Source organism: Solanum dulcamara, chromosome 1 (genome assembly GCF_947179165.1).
Source record: "Solanum dulcamara chromosome 1, daSolDulc1.2, whole genome shotgun sequence".
NCBI classification, from domain to species: Eukaryota; Viridiplantae; Streptophyta; class Magnoliopsida; order Solanales; family Solanaceae; genus Solanum; species Solanum dulcamara.
In genome coordinates this window covers 22,132,446-22,159,432 of record NC_077237.1, presented here as the reverse complement: position 1 = coordinate 22,159,432, position 26,987 = coordinate 22,132,446, and positions in this window count along the sequence as shown.

Below are 26,987 nucleotides of genomic sequence, written 5' to 3'. Positions count from 1 at the left end.
TATGCTGAACTAGAAGGAAAAGGTGGGGATAGGAAATTGTTCAAGCTAGCCAGGGCGCGGGAGAGAAGGGAACGCGATGTGGATCAAGTGAAGTGCATTAAGGACGAGCATGGAAAAGTATTGGTAGAAGAGACTCTCATTAAACAGAGGTGGCAGTCATACTTCCATAAACTCTTGAATGACGTAGGGGACAAAGACTTTGTGTTGGGAGATTTGGAACATACAGAGAGGCGTCGCAATTTTGGATATTGCAGGAGTATTAAGGTCGAAGAGGTTAAGGGTGTTGTTCGTAGGATGCGCTGGGGAAGAGCAACCGGACCTGACGAGATTCCTGGGGAATTTTGGAAGAGCGCCAGCTTGGTAGGTTTGGAGTGGCTGACTAGGTTATTTAATGTCATCTTTAAAACGGCAACGATGCCCGAAGAATGGAGGTCGAGCGTAATGATCCCTCTATACAAAAACAAAGGGGATATCCAGAGTTGCAACAACTATAGAGGTATCAAGTTACTAAGGCACACTATGAAAGTGTGGGAAAGAGTGGTGGAGATGAGGGTGAGGAGAGACGTGTCTATTTCAGAGAACCAGTTCGGATTTATGCCGGGACGCTCAACTACAGAAGCCATCCATCTTATGAGGAGACTGGTGGAGCAATATAGGGAGAAGAAGAGGGACTTGCATATGGTATTCATCGACTTAGAAAAGGCCTACAATAAAGTTCCAAGAGAGATACTATGGAAATGTTTGGAGGCTAAAGATGTACCTGTGGCATACATTAGGGTGATCAAGGACATGTATGAGGGAGCCAAAACCAGGGTAAGGACAGTAGGAGGGGACTCAGAGCATTTCCCAGTTGGGATGGGGTTGCATCAAGGATCGGCTCTAAGTCCATTTTTATTTGCCTTGGTAATGGATGCATTGACGCGACAAATTCAAGGTGAGGTTCCATGGTGTATGCTTTTCGCGGATGACATAGTCCTGATTGATGAGACTCGTAGTGGAGTTAATGCTAAGCTGGAGGATTGGAGACTTACCTTGGAGTCTAAAGGGTTTAAGCTGAGTATGACCAAGACAGAGTACTTAGAGTGCAAGTTTAGTGAGACACCTCAGGAGGTTGGCGTGGAAGTTAAGCTTGGTGCCCAAGCCATTCAAAAGAGAAGTAGTTTTAAGTATCTTGGGTCTATCATGCAAGGCAGCGGGGAGATTGACGATGATGTCACACATCGTATTGGGGCAGCATGGATGAAAAAAGAGGCTCACTTCCGGAGTGCTATGCGACAAGAAGGTGCCACCACAACTTAAGGGCAAGTTCTACAAAGTGGTGGTTAGACCGGCTATGTTGTATGGGGCAGAGTGTTGGCTAGTTAAGATCTCTCATATTCAAAAGATGAAAGTTGCCGAGATGAGAATGTTGAGATGGATGTGTGGTCACACCAGGAGCGACAGGATTAGAAATGAGGCTATTCGGGACAAGGTAGGAGTGGCCTCGGTGGAAGACAAGATGCGAGAAATGCGACTGAGTTGGTTTGGGCATGTGAAGAGGAGAGACACAGATGACCCAGTGAGGAGGTATGAGAGGTTGGCCATGGATGGTTACAGAAGAGGTAGGGGTAGGCCGAAGAAGTATTGGGGAGAGGTGATTAGACAGGACATGGCTCAGTTACAACTTACCGAGGACATGACCTTAGATAGGAGGCTGTGGAGGACCCACATTAGGGTAGAAGGCTAGTACATAGTCTCGGTATTCTTCCCTATTCATAGGCGCATTAGCACATTACAATTCCTTGTACTCTCATTTCTGCTATTTCTGTTACTATTTATTGCTTTCAGTACTTTTGATTACTCTATTTTATCTGTGATGCCTGCGTTATTTATTTTCCTATAGCGCTTTGAATTTCTTAACCTTATCTGACCCCCTTTTATGTCTCTCGGAAACAGTCGTCCTACCTTGGTAGGAGTAAGGTCTGCGTACACTCTACCCTCCTCAGACCCCACGTTGTGGGATTTCACTGGGTTGTTGTTGTTGTTGTTGTTATATATATATATATATATATGAAACACGCATCTTGAACATACATTATTGTTATGAAACAAGATTAATATCTATTGTACTCATTGTTTTGGTGGTTATTTTCTTCTCAATAAGAAGTAAAATTTCTATTATCTATTTTTTTTTATCAAACCTACACAAAAAATTATTTAAGTAATAACACACTTGATACTTTCAACAAAAGTATTACTTAAGTTTATACCTCCAACAAAAAGATTGTGATAATAGCTTTCAATTTTTAGAATTCGGTAACGATAAATTTGTTGTCTATCATTTTGAAGTCCAGAAATTTAGCTGTTATAAACGTTTTTAAGCTGAGATTCTCTGCTTCATTCTTCTTTTCCAACACATTTCATAGTTCTTTCGATATATGCATATTATTATTAATTATATTCAAATCATCTTTCAGTTCGTAATAAAGAATATAATTTTTATACAGAAAATCAGAGTGTTTCTAAGCCTCGTCACAATTAAATGTTCATTCTCATGTGTTTCTTCAGATAGGATCAAAATGTTCTTTGTAATAATTTTTTGTAGATTTAAGATTGTCAAATAGAAAAACATTTTATGTTGCCATTATTTAAAATTAGTTTCAAAAATAATTCAAACTTTTCTGTCAGAGTTGGTGCATTGGCCGATGCAGAACGACGGAAAGACGCAACATTGTTTATTGAGCCGAACACAATTGTTTCTGTCATATCTATCTGACACACAATAACATGAATTAATAAACTGTAAAGTTTTAGTTCTTCAAACAAAATATTACATATATAAAAATTCAGTCATTTTTTCTATCTTCTAATTGAATTTTACTTTACTCAAATAGATTTAATAATCTAGAAGTTTTTATATCTTTAGATTGGGTATTAAATATGAGCATAAAATTAGGCAAATTTTAATCTCCAGAATTAGAGGAGAAATCACAAAGGTATTAGTCTCTGAAATTGGAGTAGAAAATTATAAAGATTTTAGTCTCCAAACAATATTTAATAAATAAATACATGACATAAATTTAAGTTTCTCAAGCTTGTCAGTAATCTGTATTCGAAAAATTAATTGAAAACTAAAACAGAAAGCAAAACTAGAAAGGGTGAAGATTGTTTGAATTAATTCGAGGCCACTATATTTACTATGATCTTAAGAAACTTAATCCCCCTCTAATATCTACTAAGATTATTTTCTCTCGAGATAGAAAGAATAAACCATAATAATATAATGGACTTTAAGCTCCTGTGTACAACGAACTCAAAAATCAGCCAAAATCACGCTTAGAAATTACTTTGCAAATGTAGAAAGTATGGTAAAAAGGAGAATATTTCAGAATTTTGTTAGGAAAACTAAACGGGAGGATATATATTTATAGTCAGACTTGATTCAAAACGAAGGGACACAACTCTTCCTAATGGCGTTTCGCAAAAGTTCTATCCAAAAAAAAAAAAATACCCGATGCAGCTATGTCGAAAACAATAAATTGAAGGGAAATATATATATAACGAATACATGAAAATCCATGTTATCAGTAATGCAAGAGATTTTAATGAATGCATTAACATGATTAAAGAAACACTTGGCCCTCAAAAAAATTTCCACATTATTTTCGTTGTATTTGTGGACGGAATTTTTTGTAAACAAATAAATTTTTTATTGAAATTGTGCAATGCATAATATTTTTAATACATCAAACCAAACAATTCATAAGAAATAATCTCAGCATAACTAATATCATCATTAGTAATACACTATACTCATTATTATTCTTATACACCTTACCAGACGAGCCCTTAATATATATCTAAACAATGGATTGAATTCAGATTTGGTTATTAGATTTTACAAATTAAATAATAAAATAATTACAAGATTATACATAATTATTTTTATCACATAAAAATAACTAAACTTTATAAGCACTAACATAAAATTGTTAAGACCCGAACTAGGGACTAGCCGTGACATGACGATTAGAATCTTGAGGAACCCCAACCAAGCCTCTTAGAATATCATACATAAGGTAAACAAGGTAAATAAAACTAAATCATGGTACGGAAGCATAATCTCGATAAAAAGAACATAAGTCTCAAAAGAGCAAAAGTGACAACATAGACTCCATGAATATCTAACATACCTATACTAACTCGATGGGGGCATAAGACAAGCTCCTAGCTCACCCATGACAACATAAGAATAATGAAGGAGCTACTGTCAAATATGAAATAAGTGTCATATCCTCGAACTGTGAGGCTCACCAATAGTAAAGTAATAGCAAGCACTAGCCACGAGCGAGAGGAGGATGAGCGTGATCGTCGGACCCTACATTATGATACAATGTAGGCAAAAGTATGCGTTAGTACATGGAATGCACTAAGTATTTGAAAATTATGCATGAACTATAAACATAGGACATAATCAATATGAATCATGAGATGCAAGACCAATATCTTAAAACATGAGTGAAACCATGAAAGCCTTGAAAGATCATAATCATTGGTCAAAACATCAAAATATCATCATCATAGCAAACATACGTATGTAGGAGATAACCGTAACCTACATTAAGACCATGCGAGCTATTACACAGCATTCGAAGATCCACACATCGAGAATGGGGGAGGCTACTTGCCAAGATAGGCTCTGTCTAACATGAACATAAATATGAGCTATATGTGGATCCACAGGCTAGGCCATATTGACAAAACTACGGTGGCAACGTAGTTTAAGGGACTAGAGGCTGCTACTAAGTCTTAGATCGATCCCCCACCTCAAAGTCTTCTCATTGCTAAGTCAACATCCCACGAAATACATATCATGTCATAAATCATAAATCGTACTTGTCATAAATCATAAGCTTATCATAATCATACTTCATAAAATTGTGCATAGGAATAACTCATTATCATGTGATTCATGTAATATGGGTGTAGGTCTTCCATCATTACAAATATTTTTTCATAAAACATCATTAGGGTCTTGAGTCACCCTCATTCATAAAGCATGATTGCATACTTGAAATTCATGATAATAGCTTATACTTGAAATTAGGGTAGAAATTTGAATACACGAACGATTTACTTGGAAATCATGAAATTGGATTAAAAACATGCATGATCATATACCTTATATCGACCCATACTTAATTCATTAAAATAACATCAATTGAATGCATAATTTAATCAACAATTATAGAATATATCATGAATAAGAGAACACAATGCATTATCATAAAATTAGGATTTTTGATTAAAATTCATAAAGAAATTGGAGAGAAAACTTTGGATTTCATGGGTGAAAGGTACCTATGAATGAAGTCACACATACCTTGGCCTCTTGGATCCTTAGAATGAAGTGAATTGAAGCTTGACCTTGAAAAAATCCTTTGAAATTGCTTGGAGAAGAAGAATACTCTTAAGAGGAAACTTGCGAGAGAAGATTTTTGTGATTTGGGGGTTAATGAAAGAATGAGAGGGTTAAGGGTATATAGGTTAGTTAATAGGTGAGAACATAGTTCAAAAAACTGTCCACATTCATTAATGAAATATAGAAATGACCAAAATGACCCTCATTAAAAACTGAAACTGGGCACCGGACGGGCCCTCACCACAGACCGTGATAGGCAATATGATCTGTGGTTCAATTCGTGGTAAGTGACTTGAACTTTATGAAAGGGATCTTGAAAAGGGATGCCCATCACGAGACAACCCACGACCCATTATGGGCACCACGACCCGTGGTGATCGTCCGTGATGGTAGACTTAGACTTGGGATTTCAGGGTTGCAGGAGGGGGTTTCAGGACTTCCTCCACGGAGACCTTCATGGTCCGTGGAGGGAAATACGGCCTGTGGAGGGTGGCTGTGGTGAAGGGCCAACAGGGGGTGTCCACCATGAGAGCCATAATGGTCCGTGGTCTCACTTTTATGTCGGAAAAAGACGGTTTAAAATTAATTTCAACTTTATAGAGAAAAAAATCAAATTTAGATAAGAAGAGCCGCCACTTAATTTTTTAAAGAAATTAAGAAAACTTAATTTAAAAGACCCTAACAGATTTAAGTCTTAAAAGTTTAGAGAAAAAGGTACTTTGAGAAGGTGTTAAGCATTCAAAGTGGCCGCTAACGCGCGGTTATCCGACGATTTGAAAACTCTGAATTTTGACTAACTTTGGGAAAATGTGTTTAATAATAAACGAGTCATTAAAAAATTTGAAAGGAATATAAACTTTAAAACATTTGGGATAATTTATAAGAGAAATAGACTTTTATGAAAATAATTAAATAAAGGAGGGATAATTTAAATAAATTATTTAAATGAAACAAATTATCATTAAAATGATTTCTCTTCAAGGGATTTAATTAAGATAAATTAAATAATTAATGTTAAAATTAATACAGGATAAATAAATATCATCAACTAATTTAAATAAGAGTAAAAGCAAGCGAAATAATAGAAATTAGTGATTCCTAAAATGAATCATTTTGTAGTTTTTAAAATATTAAACTACCCCAAATATATACAAAAGAAAATGCTTAAAAGTAGACGGGATAAAAATATTTATGTACTCATATTCTTCGGATCAACGCTGACTTATTAATCGGAAGACAAAATATAGTGTTTTGTCATATTTTTACTCGGGTCAACTTCCATCATTTTCGAAGGGCCTATCTACTCCTACCCCTCCTAGGTTTATTTATTATAATAATCATAAAATGATCTAAAAGAAATAATAAAAACTAACGTTCTAAAAGGTGTCTAACGTCCCAACTTAATATCCAAGAGGCATTGGACTTACTATTAGGGTAGGTTTTAGATTAAAGAAAATATAGACATCCTAATTAGACACATCGTCAAACAAAAAAGATAGGACGAGCAGTTAGCACATAGAATCTCAAGTAAGCCTCTAGATTAATTAACTAGCATGCTTGAAAACACAAATAAGTTGTGAAGGTCATCAAAATTGTCGTATGTGCGTACACAATTTGACGTATGTATCATAAATATAAAAACTTGAATAACATGAAGGCAAATTTTATTATTTAGATATATGAGGGCAGTTTTAATTCCTAAGGTGATTGTAATAAAATAAAGCATGCTTGACAATTTTAGTTGTTAACTAAAAATATTTATAAATTTATATGCATAGGTTTTCTAATTAATCACATACTAAAAATTATTGAAATACTATAGGCATGATTTCTAAATAAAATGATATGCTAAAAATTTATTAAAATATAGACATGATTTCAAAAGCATGATAAATATTTATTAGAATCTTATAGATATGGTTTTTATATATAATATCATGATAAACATTTATTAAAATCTTATAGGCATGATTTCTATATAAATTAACATGGTGAGAATTATTTATTACGTCCTATGGACATGATTTCTAGATTGATCACACAATTTTGGACATGATTTTAACCGACAAGGTCAATTTTAATCTATGAGCATTATTTCTACATAAAACAATATTTTTTTTTACATCTAAATGATATGCTAAAATTATTATTAAAACCTATAGACATGATTTTATAAAATATATAGATATTCGTTAAGTCCTATAGACATGGTTTCTAAATAATTTTAGCATGCTAAAAGAATATTAAATAAATCTTATGAAACATAATTTTTTGGTAATGTGACATATTAAAAATATTTATGATCTTATAGGCATGATTTCTGTACGAATTGATATACAAAAAAATATATGAAAGCCTATTGGCATGATTTCTATAACATAATATGCTCATAATATAATTGAATTAAATAGGCATGATTTCTATATAATTTTAACATATTAAAAATATAATTAAATCACATTGGCATGATTTCTAATTAAAGATATGTTCTAATATAAACTAATTATTACACACTCATTTTAAAAAATATGAGAAGGTGACTTTACTTTAAACTAGACAAGGATAAACACATAAAAGTTAGGCTACACATGATAATGGACAATATTTAGATTGAACTAGTTTTACTAATTTCAGGCCAATTTTAATTAAGCAAACAAATATCCATAGAAATAAACTTAAAATCATATTTAAAATTAATCTAAACATGATGGCTATAATCAAACAAATAACTCTTATAGCACATACACACAAGTTAAGGTGAAAATAAAAATGCAAGTAGTACATAGTTCTCCTCCCCCTTAGATTGTCCCCAAGTTATTTATTATTGTATGGAGAGTTGTTTACAAAATTATTACAAAACCAAATAGAGAAGCAAATAAATAAAGTAATACATACTATAAAAAGTGAAATTGATTAAGGAATATCACATCTTATCATAATTAATTTCGGAATCAAGTAATTAATTCATAAGTCGAATTAAGCTAAAATACACAAAATATTGTGATTAATTAAGGGAATGAGATATGCAAAAATCAGTGAATAATCAATTTCATACCAGAGTTACTCCAAACAACACATCAAATTTAACCAATTTAGACAAAAAATCAGCAACTTTCATGATTTAAACAACCAAATTGGCCAACACAAAGACTTCAAAGTTAAAACATGTTAATCCGTATTAGCTCACTCGGATTCAAAGGGAATAGATCATATGGTGCATAAAAATATCAAAAATCATATTCAAACCGATCAGTAGGCATTAGGATGAAATTCTTTACAGCAGTAATAGCAAGCTAAGCAAAGTTAAACATGTCAATCCGTATTAGCTCACTCGGATTCAAAGGGAATAGATCATATTGTCACGGACTTAGACTTCAACTAAGACTTCCGTGCGGCACTTGACAACTTACTCACGAATCTTTCACGATCTTGTAATATCAAGTAAGCCTTTAAGACTAGATCGCTAAGGGAACGCTAGATTGTAAGAAAGACAAGAGAGTTTTTATGAAGAAGGCTTTTGTATTGCTTGGAAGAATGCTTGTTTTCTTGATCTTCTACAAATGAATTCCCCCTCTATTTATACTACTCCTAAGGGGCCTAAGTGTAAATAAAATTTACTATACAAGTCCTTCCATATTTACAAAGAAGTCCCTACTCTAGAACTCTCCACACACTCTAGAGAATTCCAAGTCTTTCAAGACTTCTCTACAAGCTTCTATAAGAATCTAGAGTCTTCCACTAACCTCTCCAAGACTCTAGGTTCTTTTACCTTCTTCAAGAATTCTCTTGTACATTCTAGAGCCTTCTATTAACCTCTCCAAGACTCTAGATTCCTCTACCTTCTTCTAAAATTCTCTTGGACATTCTAGAGCCTTCTATTAACCTCTCCAAGACTCTAGATCTTTCCCCAGTCTTCATGATCAAGTGGCGGGTCATGACACTCTCCCCCACCTGATATGGCGACGACCTCGGCGTATTGCTGCTACAAAAGTCTCCGGACTTAGTCTTGAAACTGCCACAAGTCTTCATGCCATTCTTATATGGCCTCTTCCGGAGATTGTCCCTTCTAGTGGACGAGGAAAATGGCAGCGGACTATTGTCCCTATTCCTGCTTGGTTCAGTCAATACTGGCCTCCGTTCTTTTTGGCACTTTAGAGGCAATTGTCTTGGCAACTTCTTCGGCATCACGCCCTTCTTCATGTAAGGTGGCAATGCCTCTCTAGCACCATTGTCTTCACTCAAACTCGCAATGGTGTCTATGAACATCGGTACTCCAACCTCTAGGCCCTTCTCAAGCTGCATGGCCGAAAGTTGGGTTGGTCCTTCCGTCTTCGGCACCTTGACTAGGGGCACCATACATGATCCCTCTTGCTCCATAACCACGAGTTGTTGGAGGTAGGGGTTGATCACCGTATGACATCGCTGGAAGAACTCCTGCCCAAGGACGATATCAAAGATATCTAAGGGAGCGACGGTAAAATTGGTCTTACCTCGCCACTTGCCCAATGTGATGTCTACTCTTTGAGCAACTCCGCACACCGGTGTAAGGGGTACATTAACCGTCCTGAGGCGGGCATTACTTGGATTGTAACTTATCCCCAACTTCATAGCTGCTGACTTGGTCATTAGGTTGGCCTCTGCACCTGTGTCAACCATTGCACGAGCGGGTCATCCGTTGATCATGATGTCTATATATTATGCGCCGTACTCCTTCGACTTTCCTGATTGCTTTGCGATAGCTCCGTATAGTCCAATTAGGCCCAATTGCGTTGTATCTGAACCTTTCTCCTGCCCTTGTGCATCTTTCCCCTTCCATTCCCGTAGGATGGCACCAAGGTTCTTCAGTTCAGGACACCTTGCATAGCCATGCGACCCTCCGCATATGTAGCATCCATTCCCCTTTGCATTCTGTGCCTTTCTATCGGCATCGCCTCATCGTCCAACCTTCTTACTATCAGACTTAAGATTGTCATGGTTTTTGGGATGAGGTTGTTTCTCTTCACAACCTCCCCCACCTTGGTCATGACTACCTATCGTCTCGTCTCCTCTTCCTCGGTCATGTTTATCATTCCTGAAGTCTGTCAAAGCTTCAACTTGTGTGATGGCCTCATCGATGGTACTGACTTGGCGACGCTCCAACTCTGTCTTGGCCTAACTCTGCAGTCCATCCATGAAGTGGAAGAGCATGTCTTCATCCGTGAGGTTGGGAATCTGAAGTGTGAGAGTAGTGAACTCCTTCACATAGGCCCGTATGCTACCCGTTTGCTTCAATTCCTGGAACTTGCGTTTGGCCTCGTAGATGACATTGCTGGGGAAGAAGGCCTTCTTGAACTCATTCCGTAACTGCTCCCAGGTGTTGATTGTGCAAAGACCCTTCCCTATCTCAGACTCCTTGCGCTTCCACCACAACATGGCCATCTCCGAGAGGTATAGCACGGCCGTGTTGATTCTCGTCTTGTCACTCTTCACTTTGTTACACTTGAAGTAATTCTCCAAGTGCCAAAGGAAGTTCTCCACCTCTTGTGCCTCACGGGCACCTTTGAACATAGGTAGCTTGGGAACCTCAATCTTGGCCTCCCTGTCCGCGCTGGATGACACGCATCTTCCCGCTTCCACATCTCCCTTGAGTGCTATCATCTCGGCCTTCATGGTCTCTATCATGCTTAGCGCGTCCATGAGCCGACACTCCAAGGAAGTGACCACCTCCTTCACCTCATATTCGGCAGCCTTGCGCACCTCCAACTCCTTCCGGATGTTGTCATTCTCCTCAAGGGTGAACTCCTCTAGAGACTTGAACTTGCCGTTGACCTTGTTCAAGCGCTTTCCTAATATCTCCACTGCTTGCCGGGCAGCATCCACCCTTGCAATCCACTCCATGCCGGGCGTGACGTCCACGGGCTCCTCGCCTCACTCATCGTCGCTCAACTCAGTGGCCGAGGGTGAGTAGGATGTTAGGTCCTCGCTTGGTGTAGGCTCAAGCGGCACCTCCTCATTTCTCTTAGAGTTTTTCTTTCCCTTGCGGTGCTTTCTTCCAACATCTTGCTTGACGTTGGTGGCGGTAGTGGCGTTGATGTCTCCCTCACTTGCCATATCCCTTAGTAGAACCTTGCTCTGATACCACGTTGTCACGGACTTAGACTTCAACTAAGACTTCCTTGCGGCACTTGATAACTTACTCACGAATCTTTCACGATCTTGTAAGCTCAAGTAAGCCTTTAAGACTAGATCGCTAAGGAAACGCTAGATTGTAAGAAAGACAAGAGAGTTTTTATGAAGAAGGCTTTTGTATTGCTTGGAAAAATGCTTGTTTTCTTAATCTTCTACAAATGAATGCCCCCTCTATTTATACTACTCCTAAAGGTCCTAAGTGTAAATAAAATTTACTATACAAGTCCTTCCATATTTACAAAGAAGTCCCTACTATAGAACTCTCCACACACTCTAGAGAATTCCAAGTCTTTCAAGACTTCTCTACAAGCTTTTATAAGAATCTAGAGTCTTCCACTAACCTCTCCAAGACTCTAGGTTCTTCTACCTTCTTCAAGAATTCTCTTGTACATTCTAGAGCCTTCTATTAACCTCTCCAAGACTCTAGATTCCTCTACCTTCTTCTAGAATTCTCTTGACAATATGGTGCATAAAAATATCAAAAATCATATTCAGACAGATCAGTAGGCATTAGATGAAATTTTTTACAACAACATATAAAACAAAGCTAACAGTGATAGCAAGCTAAGCAAAAGATTATTTGTCACGCCCCGAGAGGGTACCCTAGGCGTGGCCGGCATTCAGAAACCATTTCTGGCTTCCGAGAGAACCACTTGGTCTCATTTCTTATTTATTCATCAGCGGAAGACTTAAGAATACTAATGTTGTGGGCTAGTCATAATCAAAGGAAAATAGATAATTTTTATAAGAAGTAGTTTCTAAGGAGAACTACTCCGATTACATCATCAGACTCTGTCTATGAAGCCTCTAATACTCTTAGATGGTGCCAATGACATGTCCATGGCTACCTCAAAAGAAACATCACACTCAACAATAATAAAAGGATAAGGAGTTCCTTCGAATACAAGAAGGACTCACCAAATAGCTGAAAAGAAATGATCTTCAACGATGCGTCTGTTGAGGATCTCTAACACTTGTATCTGCATCATAAAACGATGCAGGTCGAATGACGTCAGTACGTGAAATGTACGAGTATGTAAAATGGCAGGAAGGTAAGGACAGATATCAAGAAACTCCTCTCAAGAAAACTCAGCTCAGAACTCAACATCATCTCAACATGAATATGTATTGCAAGTTTAAAATATAATAATAAAAATAATAGTAATAAGCAATGCTTACTAAGTTGAGAGTTTCTCTAACCGACAACCATCACTTATGAGCTAGCGATGATACAACGAAGCGATGTCGTTGCCACATCCATCCAATCAGGGGCGGAACTACAGGGGTGCGAGGGGTGGCGACCGAACCCCCTTCGTCGGAAAATTGCACTATATATATACTGCGAACTTTTTTATTCATGTATAAATATTATTTTTGCATCCCCTTAACAAATGGAGATTGTGGATTAGTGGATAAGGCGCTTGAGGTTGAGCCCCCGGTCGTGGGTTTGATTCTTAACGATGACACATTTTTTACTTTTTTCATCCCGTTCCTTATTTTTTAATTTTCTTGAACCCCCTTATCAAATATTCTGGTTCCGCCCCTGCATCCAATACCTTGCCAGGGTAAAGGACATCACCATCTTGGATCCATTCATCAAAGTCCTCTTTTTGGGACTTAAGAGGCATAGCCTCCATCCTACGCTGGCTACGTAGTTCTGGGGTTTGAGTCAATTAAACTCTTACCCAACTCGGTGCTCAATACTACTACCAAAATATGTGCTCATATTAAACTCATCATCTAGTCTCATTGGACTTTAATTTAAATCATCAAACTCATCTCATTTCATGTTCATCAATCATTATACTTCCAAAAACATCCTTTACATCTTATCAAAACATCTTGCTCAAAATATCATTTTCTCAAATTCATTCAAATTCAACTCTTTTGCTCTTTCAAAACTCAATAAAATACATATATAGTATTAATTCATATAACTCTCTTTTTATCAATAAAAATAATAAAAAGCCAACATCTTTACTCAAAACATGTGTAAAAATATTCATGAACATCAAATCAATTAGGATTCATGGGAAAGTAGCCATGAACAATAATTCCAATAATATGAGAGATAACAATAATAATAATATTAATGCATAAATATATCTAACTCAATAGAAGAAGAATTAATTCATTTAGAATTTAAGATTTGGATAAAACTCAACTATAACTCAATTATAATGAATTTAAATATTGGGCGCATGGACGAACTCAATCCGATGCTATGAAAGCCTTACATACCTTAAATCCGAAGGTTTACTCCGAATTGGAACACTCTTGGACCCCTAGCCTTTTCTTCTCGCCGGAGCGTTTTGTGTACTACCCGGAGTATAAGAATCACCGGAGTAGTATTTTTATACTACTAAAACAAAAACTATATTTGCGAAGAAGTATATAGAGAGAAGAAATGCTTAAGATAGCTTGATGAATAAAATGGGGAAATAAGGTGAGTATTTATAGGTGGGAAAGAGGGACCTAACAATAAATAAAATAATTATAAAGAAAAATCTGAAAATTTAATGGAATATATTGATGTCATGGATGATGTTAAATGGAGGATAATTTATGTCATGCATGATGTCAAATGCATCTAAATGTTTCCATGGTAGGTAAGATGAGTTCTTTTTAACAGAATACTCGTTTTCGAAGCTGCGTTTGAATAAGATAAATTCCTTATTAGGATTTGGTGTCTCATAAGAATTGTAGATATGGAAGTCTAGTTTCATATCGTTCAAGAATCAACCAATTTGGAGCAACCTACAGTGAGATATGAATTTTCTTCTATCAACACTCAATTCTGTCACAGCACTATATCTTGCAAAGATTAATTTATTTGACCTACTTATACTCCGAATTTATAGTTATGTTCTTCATAAAAGTTGTAGGTAAGGATGTTGTGATTACCCAGAAATTTGAATCACCTAATTTGGACCAACCTATGAAAAGTTATGGCCAAAATACAGAGGCTATATTATTTTCGTCAAGAATTGAAATACCGACATACAATATTTTAGGGGTTGTTACATTATTGGTGGTTAAACATAATTCTTGTAAGAACAAAAAAAGAGAACCATAAATAGTAAGAGGGAATAATAAATCAATGTTAAGAACACATACCATAGACGGTCCTCGAAGCTTTTTCCAACAGAAAATAAGTAAAGCGATGTGACCTAGACATTTGAATCAATTCAGAGCTAACATCCGAAACTTACTGCTTTGCTGATGCTTTCTTGACAATGTCGGAGTTCTGTTTGTTGCCGACCTTGACCATGGCGGAGAGGCGGAGGTCGTCCAATGTCTTCTGTCTTTGCTCATCTCCACAGTGAGATTTTGCCAAAGACAGTAGATGAGAGTGAGAGATGTGGGCTATTTGCAAGTGGTTCGCCAGTGGTTCTCTGTGGTTGCTGCTGGTCGAAGATCTCTCATTGCCGACCTTCGTCTTTCCAACGTCTAGTTCTCGCCGGAGTTGGCAGGAATAATGAGATTCAAAGAGACGGAGACAACGGTCTCCCTGTGGCTAAGCATCGATGATGGAGAGGGGATTTTAGAGAGAGGGGAGGCGACTCCTCTTCTCTTTTGGAGAAGGGTGCTGCTGAGATGGATCCGGTGGTTTCTCATCGAAACCACTGATGGACCGATGTGTGAGAGAGAAGAAGCAACGACGGGTGTGGTATCTCGTTGGTTGGAGGTGAAGAGATGCGGTAATCTCTGGTGGTTGTCTTCTTGATTTCAATAGAGAAGGAGGTATGGCGGCATTGATGTTCTTCTCTTTGTAGAAGATGAAGAAGAGTGAAGGTTGAGGAGAGGAAGAGAGTGCGGTGGGTAGAGAGAGTTTAGAGAGAGAGTGAGGTCTTTGATGAGGGAAAAATAAAAATAAAATTAGTTTTAGGGTTTTGGGTGTTTGGTATATTGAAAATAGAAAAAATAATAGATTAAATTATGTCAATGATCAAGATGTAATGTACGGTTGTGATTGATAGTTTGGGATTTAAAATTAGGCCATGTTGAATTCAATTAGGTTAGAATTGAAATGAATTGAAAGCGGATTGGCTAGAATTAAATAAATTGGATAGAGAAGAATATGATTTAAATAATTTGAAAGATAATTAAATAAATTGGCATCTAATTAATAACCAATATATATATAGGTAGATCATAATTTTTATTAAATAATAACTTTACATATAAATACCTATGTACATATCATGTCAATATATATAATAGTACTAAAATAGAAGTATAATATATATAACTTAATTAAGTAAAATATATAAAGGGCAGTCCGGTGCACTAAAACTCCCGCTATGCGCAGGGTTCGGGGAAGAGCCCGACCACAAGGGTCTATTGTACGCAGCCTTACCTTGTATTTCTGCCAGAGGCTGTTTCCAAGGCTTGAACCCGTGACCTCCTAATCACATGACAACAATTTTACCAGTTACTCCAAGGCTCCCCTTCAATTAAGTAAAATATATAATAAACTTAATTATGTAATAACCTTTTATATGCATATGTATATAAGATGTATTAAAATAGATATGTAATATATATATATATATATATATATATATATATATATATATAAAATAAACTTAATGAAGTAATATTTTACATATAAAGAAAATACACACATATACATAAAATAGACACATAAAAATATGTGAACGTATGAAGCTTGTTATTTTAAACATAAAAATAATGAAGAGAAAAGTAATAATATAATAAATAGAAAAATATTGTAAATTATGAATGTCAAAATATATGATTTATTGGATAAAACTAAATAGAAATTTATTTATTTAATAAAGAAATAATTTTATGAAATGCCTATCTATTAAGATAGCGATCCGAAAGGTAGTTATGAGTTGGTCAAAATTGGGTGTCAACACCCACCACGAATCGTGGTGACCCCTCGTGGATGACACCATGAAACCCAACTGCAAGGCATGGACCATGGTGGCCCTTTACGACCCGTTAAGGGCCTCGTGAAGGCCACCTAGTGTCAAAAGCTGAGTTTTTATGGAAAATCATCTTTGAACTCGTTTTGGAAATCTTCAACTTTTGAGGTCTTACAATATCTCTCACTTGGAAACATTCGTACTCGAATGAGACTCAAACTAGCATAAATGAAAGTAAGGAAGGACTCTAACAGCACAACATAAATGCAAAACATCTCGATAATGCATAAAATATGAAATCTTAAATCTCAAGTTAAATCATGACTTTAAAACTCCTTTCATGAACATGAATGCATATGATATCATGAGAATGACCAAAACACATAGTTTGGGCTGAACGGATCCTGAAGGAACTAAATACCTCAACTATGCATGAAAGAAAATAGATGAGGATATCGGGACATCATATCGGCTTCGGCTTCCCATGTAGCACCCTCGACCTCTTAGTTCCTTTATAACACCTTAGTTGAAGCTATTTCATTGTTCCTCAACTCTCTAACTTGTCGGTCCAAGATCTCAACCGAAGCCTCCTCATAGGAGAGACTCTCCCTCACTTTATTGTTGTCTAATGGAGCTAGGATCACCAAAAAACTTCCTCAATAGGGACATATGAAACACTGAATGCACCGATGCCAACTCAAAAGGCAAATCCAACTCATAATCTACCTTACCAATCCGCCTCAAAATTTAATATGTGCCAACATAGCAGGGACTGATCTTCCTTCCTTACCAAAATGCATCACACCTTTCATGGGTGAAATTTTCAAGTAAACCCAAACATTAATCTCAAATTTAAGTTCTCTTCTTCTCATATCCGAATAGAACTTTTGTCGGCTTTGTGCTATTTTCGATCTTTCTCTAATGAGTCTAACCTTCTTCATAGACTTAAATACCAACTCGAGTCCTATCAAAGAAACTTCACCAACCTCAAACCAACCAATAGGAGACATCTGAATGCTGGAATGGTAATTGTTATTATAGGCAAATTCTATCAATGGGAAATGATCATCCCAATTACCGTTAAAATCGATAACACATGCCCTCAACATATCCTCTAATGTATTAATGGTATGCTCGACCTAACCATCCTTCTGTGGGTGAAAAATCGTGCTAAGCTTCACTTGAGTACAAAAACCCTTTTAGAAAAATCTCCAAAACTAAGATGTGAACTGAGTACCTCAATCCGAGATGATTGACAATGGAACACCATGAAGTTTAACCAACTCTTGGATATACAATATAGCATAGTTCTCGGCTGAATATAAAGTTTTAATAGGAAGAAAATAAGCCGACTTAGTCATCCAATCAACAACCACCCAAATAGAGTCACGTTGCCTACGAGTACGAGGCAATCCCGTAATGAAATCCATGTTTAGGACTTCCCACTTCCAAGTAGGAATCTCAATCTCTTGAGCCAAACTTCCTGATTTTTGATGCTCAACTTTCACTTGTTGACAATTTGGACATTTAGCCACAAACTCCGTAATATCCCTCTTCATACCATTCCACTAATACACTTTCCTCAAATCATGATACATCTTTGTGGAACTCGGATGAATAGAATACCGCAAACTATGAGCTTTGGACAATATCATTTTCCTCAAACCATCAACATCAGTAACACATAATCGGCCTTGCTATTTCAAAATACCATATCCACCTTGGGAGAAAGCCTCAATGGCTTTTTTGACAACCATTTTCTTCAATTCCACTAAGAAAGGATCATTATCTAGTTTTGCCTTAACATCCGCCGCAAAAAATGATTCGGAACCATTTTGAAAAATCACACTACCATCCTCTGAATCAACCAATCGAACACCCAAGTGGGATAATCTATGCACATCCCAAATCAAATCTTTTTTCTCATCTCGACATGGGCAACACTATTTATTGACAATCTACTAAGAGAATCGACAACCACATTTGTCTTTTTCCGGATGGTATAAGATACTCATGTCATAATCCTTCAATAATACAAGCCATCTCCTTTATCGAAGGTTCAAGTCCTTTTGAGTGAACACAAATTGCATATTCTTATAATCGGTGAAAACATCCACGTGGACACTATAAAAGTAGTGTGTCCACAACTTCAAAGCAAATACCACGACCTCTAACTCCAAATCATAGGTTGGGTAAATCTTTTAATGAACCTTAATTTGTCTTGAATCATAAGCTTTGACTTTACCATTTTGCATTAGAACACAACCAAGACCAACATGTGAAGCATCACAATACAAAACAAATCCATCAGAAACCTTTTGGTAAAGTCAACACCAGAGTGGAGGTAAGCCTATCCTTCAACTCTTGAAAGCTCATATGCCTTGGACCATTGTAATTTCACCTTCTTTTGAGTCAAAGTAGTCAAGGCGATGTAATGGAAGTGAAACCTTCCACAAACAGTCTATAATAACTAGCTAAGCCTAACAAGCTCTGAATATCAAAAGGAGACAACGGTCTAGGCCAATTCTTAACCACTTCGATCTTTTTAGGATTAACCATGATTCCTTCATCGAAGATAATATGGCCAAGAAAAGCAATCGACCTTAACCAAAACTCACACTTACTAAATTTTGCAAATAATTGACGTTCCTTGAGAATTTGCAACACAATCCTTAAATGATCTATATGCTCTTCCTCACTCTAAGAGTAGATCAAAATATCATCAATGAACACAATAATGAATATAACCAAATACCACTTGAACACCCTGTTCATCAAATCCATAAAAGTTGCAGGGGCATTCGTTAGTCCAAAAGACATAACCAAGAATTCAAAGTGACCATACCGACTTCTAAAAGTCATCTTTGGAATGTCACATTACCTTAGTCGGAGTTGATAATAACCCACTCTAAGATCAATCTTTGAAAAGTAACTTGCTCATTTGAGTTGGTCGAACAAATCATCAAACCTAAGAATAGAATACTTATTCTTAATTGTGACCTTGTTTAATTGCCGATAATCAATACACATACGAAGGCAACCATCCTTCGTTTTGACAAAGAGAACTGGAGTGCCCCATGGAGAGATACTTGATCTAATGAAACCCTTATCTAGAAAATCCTTCAACTGATCCTTTAATTCTTTCAATTCTGCCGGATTCATTGGATAAGTAGGAATATAGATAGGTTGAGTATTGGGGAGGAGATCGATACCAAAGTTTATTTCCCTTTTGGGAGCAATTCTTAAGAGATCATCGGAGAAAACTTTCAGAAACTCATTAGCAACTGAAATTGACTCAAGAGTAGGAACTTCAGAATTATTATCTCTAACCCTAACTAGATGATAGATGCAACCTTTGGAAATTATTTTCCGAGCTTTAAGGCATAAAATAAATTTACCCTTAAACATAGAATTGATACCCTTCCATACTAGGACTGGCTCATTAGAAAACCGAAACTTGATCACATGGGTCCTACAACATATAGAAGAATAACATGCATGAAGCCAATCCATACCGAGAATAACATCGACATCGATCATATAAAGTTCTAAAAGATAAACTGAGGTGATTTTATAAAAAACTAAAACTGGACAATTTCTAGACTCTTTTAGCCACAACTGAATCACCCACAGGAGTATATACCAAAAATGGCTCTAGCAAGACCTCGGGACTAACAATAAATCTCATAGAAAGATAAGGAATAACAACTAATAGAGTAGCACCCAAATATAACAATGCATATACATCAAAGTCGAAGATTTTCAACATACCCATGACCACATCCGGAGACTCTTCCACCTCTTGCCTAGCTTGAAGGGCATAAAATCTATTTTTGCATGGGCCGCCACCTTGTGAAGCTCATCCACCTTGAGTAGTTTGACCTTGATGACACCCTTCTCTCTCCTTGTTAGGAAATTTGGAGATCTTGTGCTCCATCTTACTGCATCCAAAACATGCACCCATTCCAACCAAACATTTGCCTCTATGGTTTCTCCCACATTCGTTACACTTAGAAAGTGTAGGTCCTCTAACATTACCACCGTAGGCCTTAGGGTTGGAGGCCCTATCTTTATCAAATCGTTGAGCCGGAGCTTGTGAAGAAGCTTGGCCTTGAGACCTTTGGCCTTGTAGGAAACGACCATTACCATCACTCGGTTTTGATTGAGCAAACCCACCTTCATACCGAGCTCTCTTGGAATCCCTTACTTTCCTCTCCTTAAGCTTCTCCCCTTCAATTTGTTCGACATAAGTCATGAGCCTAGAAATATGCATCTCCTTGATGAGAATAATGGTTCGACATTCTTTCATCACCAAGTCCGACACACCCGAAATAAATTTACTTATGCGGGCACGCGGGCCAGCTACCAAAGAAGGAGCATATTTGAACAACTTATCAACTTGAGGGCATATTCCCTCACACTCATGTTTCCTTGTTTGAGGTTGATAAAATCCAACACCTTTACCTCCTTCAACTCAAGTAGGAAGAAATGGTCAAAAAATACAACTTTGAACTTCTCCGATCCTATGGAGCCCTCTTCAACTCTTTCGTCCTTCCATTGATTATACCCCACTAGAGTGACACCTTTGAGTTGGTAGGCAGATGATTTTGCCTTCTCCTCCAAATACACTCCCATGATATCAATGATCTTATATACTTCATCAATAAAGTCTTGAAGATCCTTATCAACCTTGGATCTATAAAACTCGAAAGGGTTTATACTTGTGATGTCTCTAACCCTTGAGGTCGGAGTAGACACATTTAGAGGAAAAACCACCTCTCGATTCAATTGAGTAGACATAACTTGGGGTAGCATCTGAAAAGAAGCTCAGAGCTCCATATTAGTCACTTGTTCATTCAAAGGGCCATTCGGAGCTTGTTGCTCCTCTTCGACATTTCTTCAGTTGGAAGCTCTTTGTGGAGGCATGATTTTGTAATCTTAACGAGAAAGCGTTGGAGGAGGAAACCATAGAGTTCAACTCTATAACATGATGTGATCATGAAAGAAGTGAAGTTTTTCCTAGGATGCCTCATAGCCTCCTATTCATAGATGTGACACACTTCACATCGATAAATAAGACTCTACTTGGCATGGCATGTTAAACTCCATAGGATGCTTAAACCTTGTGCTCTAATACCAAGTTTATCACGACCTGAACTAGGGCCTAGCCGTGAAATGATGATTAGAATCCCAAGAGATCCAAACCAAGACTCTTAGTATGTCATACATGAGCATACATAAGGTAAAAAAGGTAAATAAAACTAAATCAAGGTATAGAAACATAATCTCGATAAAAGGAACATAAGTCTCAAAAGAGAAAAAGTGACAAAATAGACTCCATGAATATCTAACATGTCTCTATTAACTCGATGGGGGCATAAGAAAAGCTCCTAGCTTACCCATGACAACATAAGAGTAATGAAGTAGCAACTGTCAAATATGAAATAAGTGTCATATCCTCGAACTGTGAGAACTCACCAACAGTAAGGTAATATCAAGCACTAGCCATAAGTGGGAGAAGGTAAGCATGATCATCGGACCCTACATTATGATACAATGTAGAAAAAATTATGCATTAGTACATGAAATGCACTAAGTATGTGAGAAGTATGCATGAAAAATAAACACAGGACATAATCAATATGAATCATAAGACGCAAGACCAATATCTTAAAACATGAGTGAAACCATGAAAATCTTGAAAGATCATAATCATTGGCCAATACATAAAAATATCACCATTATAGGAAACATACATATGTGGGAGATAACCGTAACCGATATTAAGTTCATGTGAGCTATTACATGGAATTCGATGATTTTCACATTGAGAAGGGGGAGGCTACTTGCCAAGGTAGGCTCCGTCTAACATGAACATAAACATGACCTATATGTGGATCCACTATCTAGGCCATATTGGCAAACGTATAGTGTCAACGTAGTTAAAGTTCTGGAGGTGCTACTAAGGCTTAGGTCGAGCCCCCACCTTAAATTCCTCTCGGTGCTAAGTCAATATCCCATGAAATATTTATCATGTCATAAATCATAAATCATACTTGTCATAAATCATACTTGTCATAAATCATAAGCTTATCATAATCATACTTCATAAACTTGTGCATAGGAATAGCTTATTATCATGTGATTAATCTAATGTGGTGTAGCCCTTCCATCATTACGAATCCTTTTTCGTAAAACATCATTAGGGTCTTGAGTCACCCTCATTCATAAAGCATCATTGCATACTTGAAATTCATGATCATAACTTATACTTGACATTAGGGTAGAAACTTGAATACATGAAAGATTTACTTGCAAATCACGAAATTGGATTGATAACATGCATGATTATATACCTTATATCAACCCATACTTAATTCATGAAAATAACATCAATTGAATGCATAATTTAATCAATAATTATAGAATATATCATGAATAAGAGAACACAATGCATTATCATAAAATTAGGGCTTTTTGATTGAAAATCATAAAGAAATTGAAGAGAAAACTTTGGGATTTCATGGATGAAAGGTACCCATGAATGAAGTCCTACATACCTTGACCTTTTGGAGCCCTAGACTCAAGTGAATCGAAGCTTGACCTTGAAGAAATCCTTTGAAATTTCTTGGAGAAAAAGAGGACTCTTGAGAGGAAACTAGGGAGATAAGATTTTTGTGATTTGGGGGTTAATGAGAGGGTTAAGGGTACACATGTTATTTAATAGATGAGAACATAGTCCCAAAAACCATCTACATTCATTAATGAAATATATGGAATGACCAAAATGACCCTGATTAAAAACTGGAACAGGGCACCTAGACAGGACCTCACACGGACCGTGGTAGGAAATATGGTCCATGGTCCTATTCGTGGTAAGTGACTTGAACTTTCTGAAAAAAGGTCTTGGAAAGGGATGTCCACCACGAGATACACCACGGCCCATTATGGGCACCACAACTCATGGTGGTAGACTTAGACTTGGGATTTTGGGGTTGCAGGAGGGGGTTTCAGGACTTTCTCCACGGAGACCTTCACGGTCCACGGAGAGCAATACGACCTGTGGAGGGTGGCTGTGGTGAAGGACCTGACAAGGGCCTCCAGGGGGTGACTACCATGGGAGCCATAACGGTTCGTGGTGGCCCCTCATGGACAGCACCCCCGAAACCCAACTGCAAGGCATGGACCACGGCGACCATTCACGGCCCGTTAAGGGCCTCGTGAAGGCCAACTGGTGCCAAAAGCTAGTTTTTCTAGAAAATCGTCTTTGAACCTCGTTTTGGGACTTCTCAACTTCTGGGATCTTACAAAAATCATAAAATTTTCTTGTCGCATTAAAATTTAAATTTTATCCACTAAAGTAGAATTATAAGCCTTTACCCATAGAATGGTAGAGTGATGCGTATGTAGATTTTGTCCTTAATTATAATGTATATATTTTAGACATTTTATTCTTATAATGGTTAAAGGTTAATGATTGTATTGTTATTTTAAGTAAAGTAATTAGTTACTTTAATTTTAAAAAATATTTTTGTAATTTCTTCATGTTACAGTAAATAAAAATTGGGATGATTATGTGTGTGTTTGGTAGAAAGGAAAATGTTTTCGAAAATAGGTGAAATTTTACTTATTTTCTAATGTGGGTAAACAAAAAATTTTGCTTCAAGAGAGTTTATATATATATATATATATATATATATATATATATATATATATATATATATATAATATTTAAATAAAAATATAATAATGGATCGGGCTAATGAGAATGAAATGCGGGGAGCAGCCGCAAGGGGGATTATAGGAGAGAATGTGTGGACATGTGATAATCAAACTCGAAATGTGGTTCATCAAACTTGTTTTTTTCTACTTTTAACTAAAAAAAAATGTTTTTCTAATTTTTAGAACTTGCTTTATTAAAATCTTTTAAAAATATTTTAATTAATAAAATATGTAAAATAAAATAAAAATATTTTCCTCCCTACCTATCACACCATGTATGGCAAAAAGTAAAAACTGTCACAGGAATGTATCCTTGAGATTGTTTCATGCCCTCTTCTCTCACAAAAGTATTTCGATTATTACGCATCTGAACTTTTTCCTTCTGAGAGATTAATAAGAACCTTCCTCTTGAAGAAATTATTAAAGCATAGAATAAAGTTATTCATTTTAATTTCATTGGAGAGTGGACAAGTACTGGATAAGAAAAATGCCATAAGAATCGAACATTGCATCTTGGTCGAAAATGTAAATAATAATTTCACACAATTCCACTATAAAGATACCACTCAATTCTTAATGCTGTAATTAGTGTCATAATTAGACATCAAATAAATGGATTTAATAAGGCAAATACTCATATATAACGAGTAGTAAATTATCACTATCTAGTTTCACTAAAACAAAAATAATTTTTAGCGACAATAATGATGCAAATTAACAAAAAGTGCTAAAATCTTTACCCTGCATTAATTAATTGTCATTTGATTCAATAATGCTATAAATTTTAATGTCATTTACAAAAAAATGCTAAAATATTATTGTTACTAATAATTACTTCTAAAAAATATTTAGCAATAATTTAAGTTATTATCGTTGATTAATTATCGTTTGAAAATCACTAATTTAGTGTAGTGTCTAGAAAGTAATAGTAAACCTTAAACATATGTAAAGAAACAAAAAGATAGTGCTCTAATTTAATTTAATTTTTGGTTGTGAATTTACAGTCACTGAATAAAATGAGTGCAATGTTAATGTTTTCTTGTAAGTCCAAATTTAGATAATTTTATAAAATAGAAAGAAAAAGAAGAAAGCTAGTTGTTAAACAAGCATATAGCATGTAGAAAGTGAAAAAGGAGTGTTAAAAGTGAGGAATAAATGCTGTGCTTGAATTCTTAGCCATTAAGGCTGAGCTTTGAGAACATGCATATTCCCCCTTTTATATAATATGTTTTTATTTTGTAATAATATTACCCCCTTTATATTCCTTTTCTGTAACTTTTATTTGTGGGATATAAAGATTAGAGAAAAATTAAGAAAAAGTCAACCTTTTCCGAGTATGAAAGAGAAGCAAATTAAAGAAAGAAAAAGGTTTGAAGCCTTAGGCCTTCAAATCTGACATCATTTGTGTGCGAGACACGTCGACATCCCATACTTGCTTGGTCGCAATTTATAAGACAAAATATTACTCCATAAATATTTATTATGTAATTATGATATAATATTTTAAAATATAATTTTTGTCATGTAGATATAAAAGGAGTTGGCATTTATATTAGAGTATTTTTTTCTACAGTTTTCAAATATCTAAATTTTAAAATTTTAATATAAAATTAATGTAATTCAATTTAGATTAAATAATTAGTTAAATTAACTTTCTAAGAGTAAAAACGATAAGTTTTTTGAGACGGAGAAATTCATTCTGTGTATATGAACTGGTCTCAAATTTGAATAAAACAAATTGCAATAATTTACCAATCAACATAAAATTAATTAATTCATAATGAATTATTGTAATACAAAACATTTAAAATATTTTTTCCCTCATAATCTGTTTCAAATGTTCATACGATGTCACTACATCATTTATAATTCAACTTGGTAAAGCCGAACCCTAAGAAACTCTATGTAGGAGAAAAATAAAGAATTTTGCTAGATTATGAGCTAGAACATTTCATGCTCGAGGAATATATAAAAAATTGATATATTCAAAAGAGCTCATAAATCTTCATATATCCTCGCAAGTGGTAGCTATTTTTCAGGATACCATTATCTTCTTTTGTAACATTTGTGTCACATTCTTTGCATCTAATAAAATATGAATCCTTGACCAACCATCCATAAAGCTTGTTCCAAAGAGTTATGAATTGCTAGCGCTAAAGCGCCTTCCCTACAAATTGAATAGGAGTGCAAAGGGCATGAAACAAATGTCCACAACTATTATAACGATCCGTTTCGATCGTTATGGATAGATCAATGGTGAAAGAATTGGACTAACAAACTTTTTGGAAAGAATTTGACTAACAAACTTTTTGGGTAGTAACTTGAAAATTCTAGGAAGGTCAGTCTCAGATGGAATCCTATTGAGGTGAGATTTAGAGAACATCGGGAAAGCATTGGGATTAATGTCTAATCTTGGGTATGCTTTTAGGTTAGCTAAGACATTAAGGAATTGGTATGGCTTTTTGGAAGTCAATAGGGTGAGTAAAACTCCAAATACCGATCTTAGCATGAAAAGTGATTTTAGAACGTCAAGATTTGAGGGTAGGTTGCGAAATGTGGGCTTGGGGAATTGTAACACCCAAAAATTTTAAGCAAAGGACCAGAACAATTCTTCATATGACTATAGGTCCGTATGAGGTGATTCTTAAATGTTAATAGGTGTTAGAGTCAATTCTTTAGTGTGTGAATATATTTGAGAATGTTTTAAGGTCGAAAGAGTCCTCTAGCACAAAGTTGAGTTGAAAGCTTCCTTACCGATTGAGTTTTAATATAAGATTTTACTTAGGTCAACTTCAAACAAT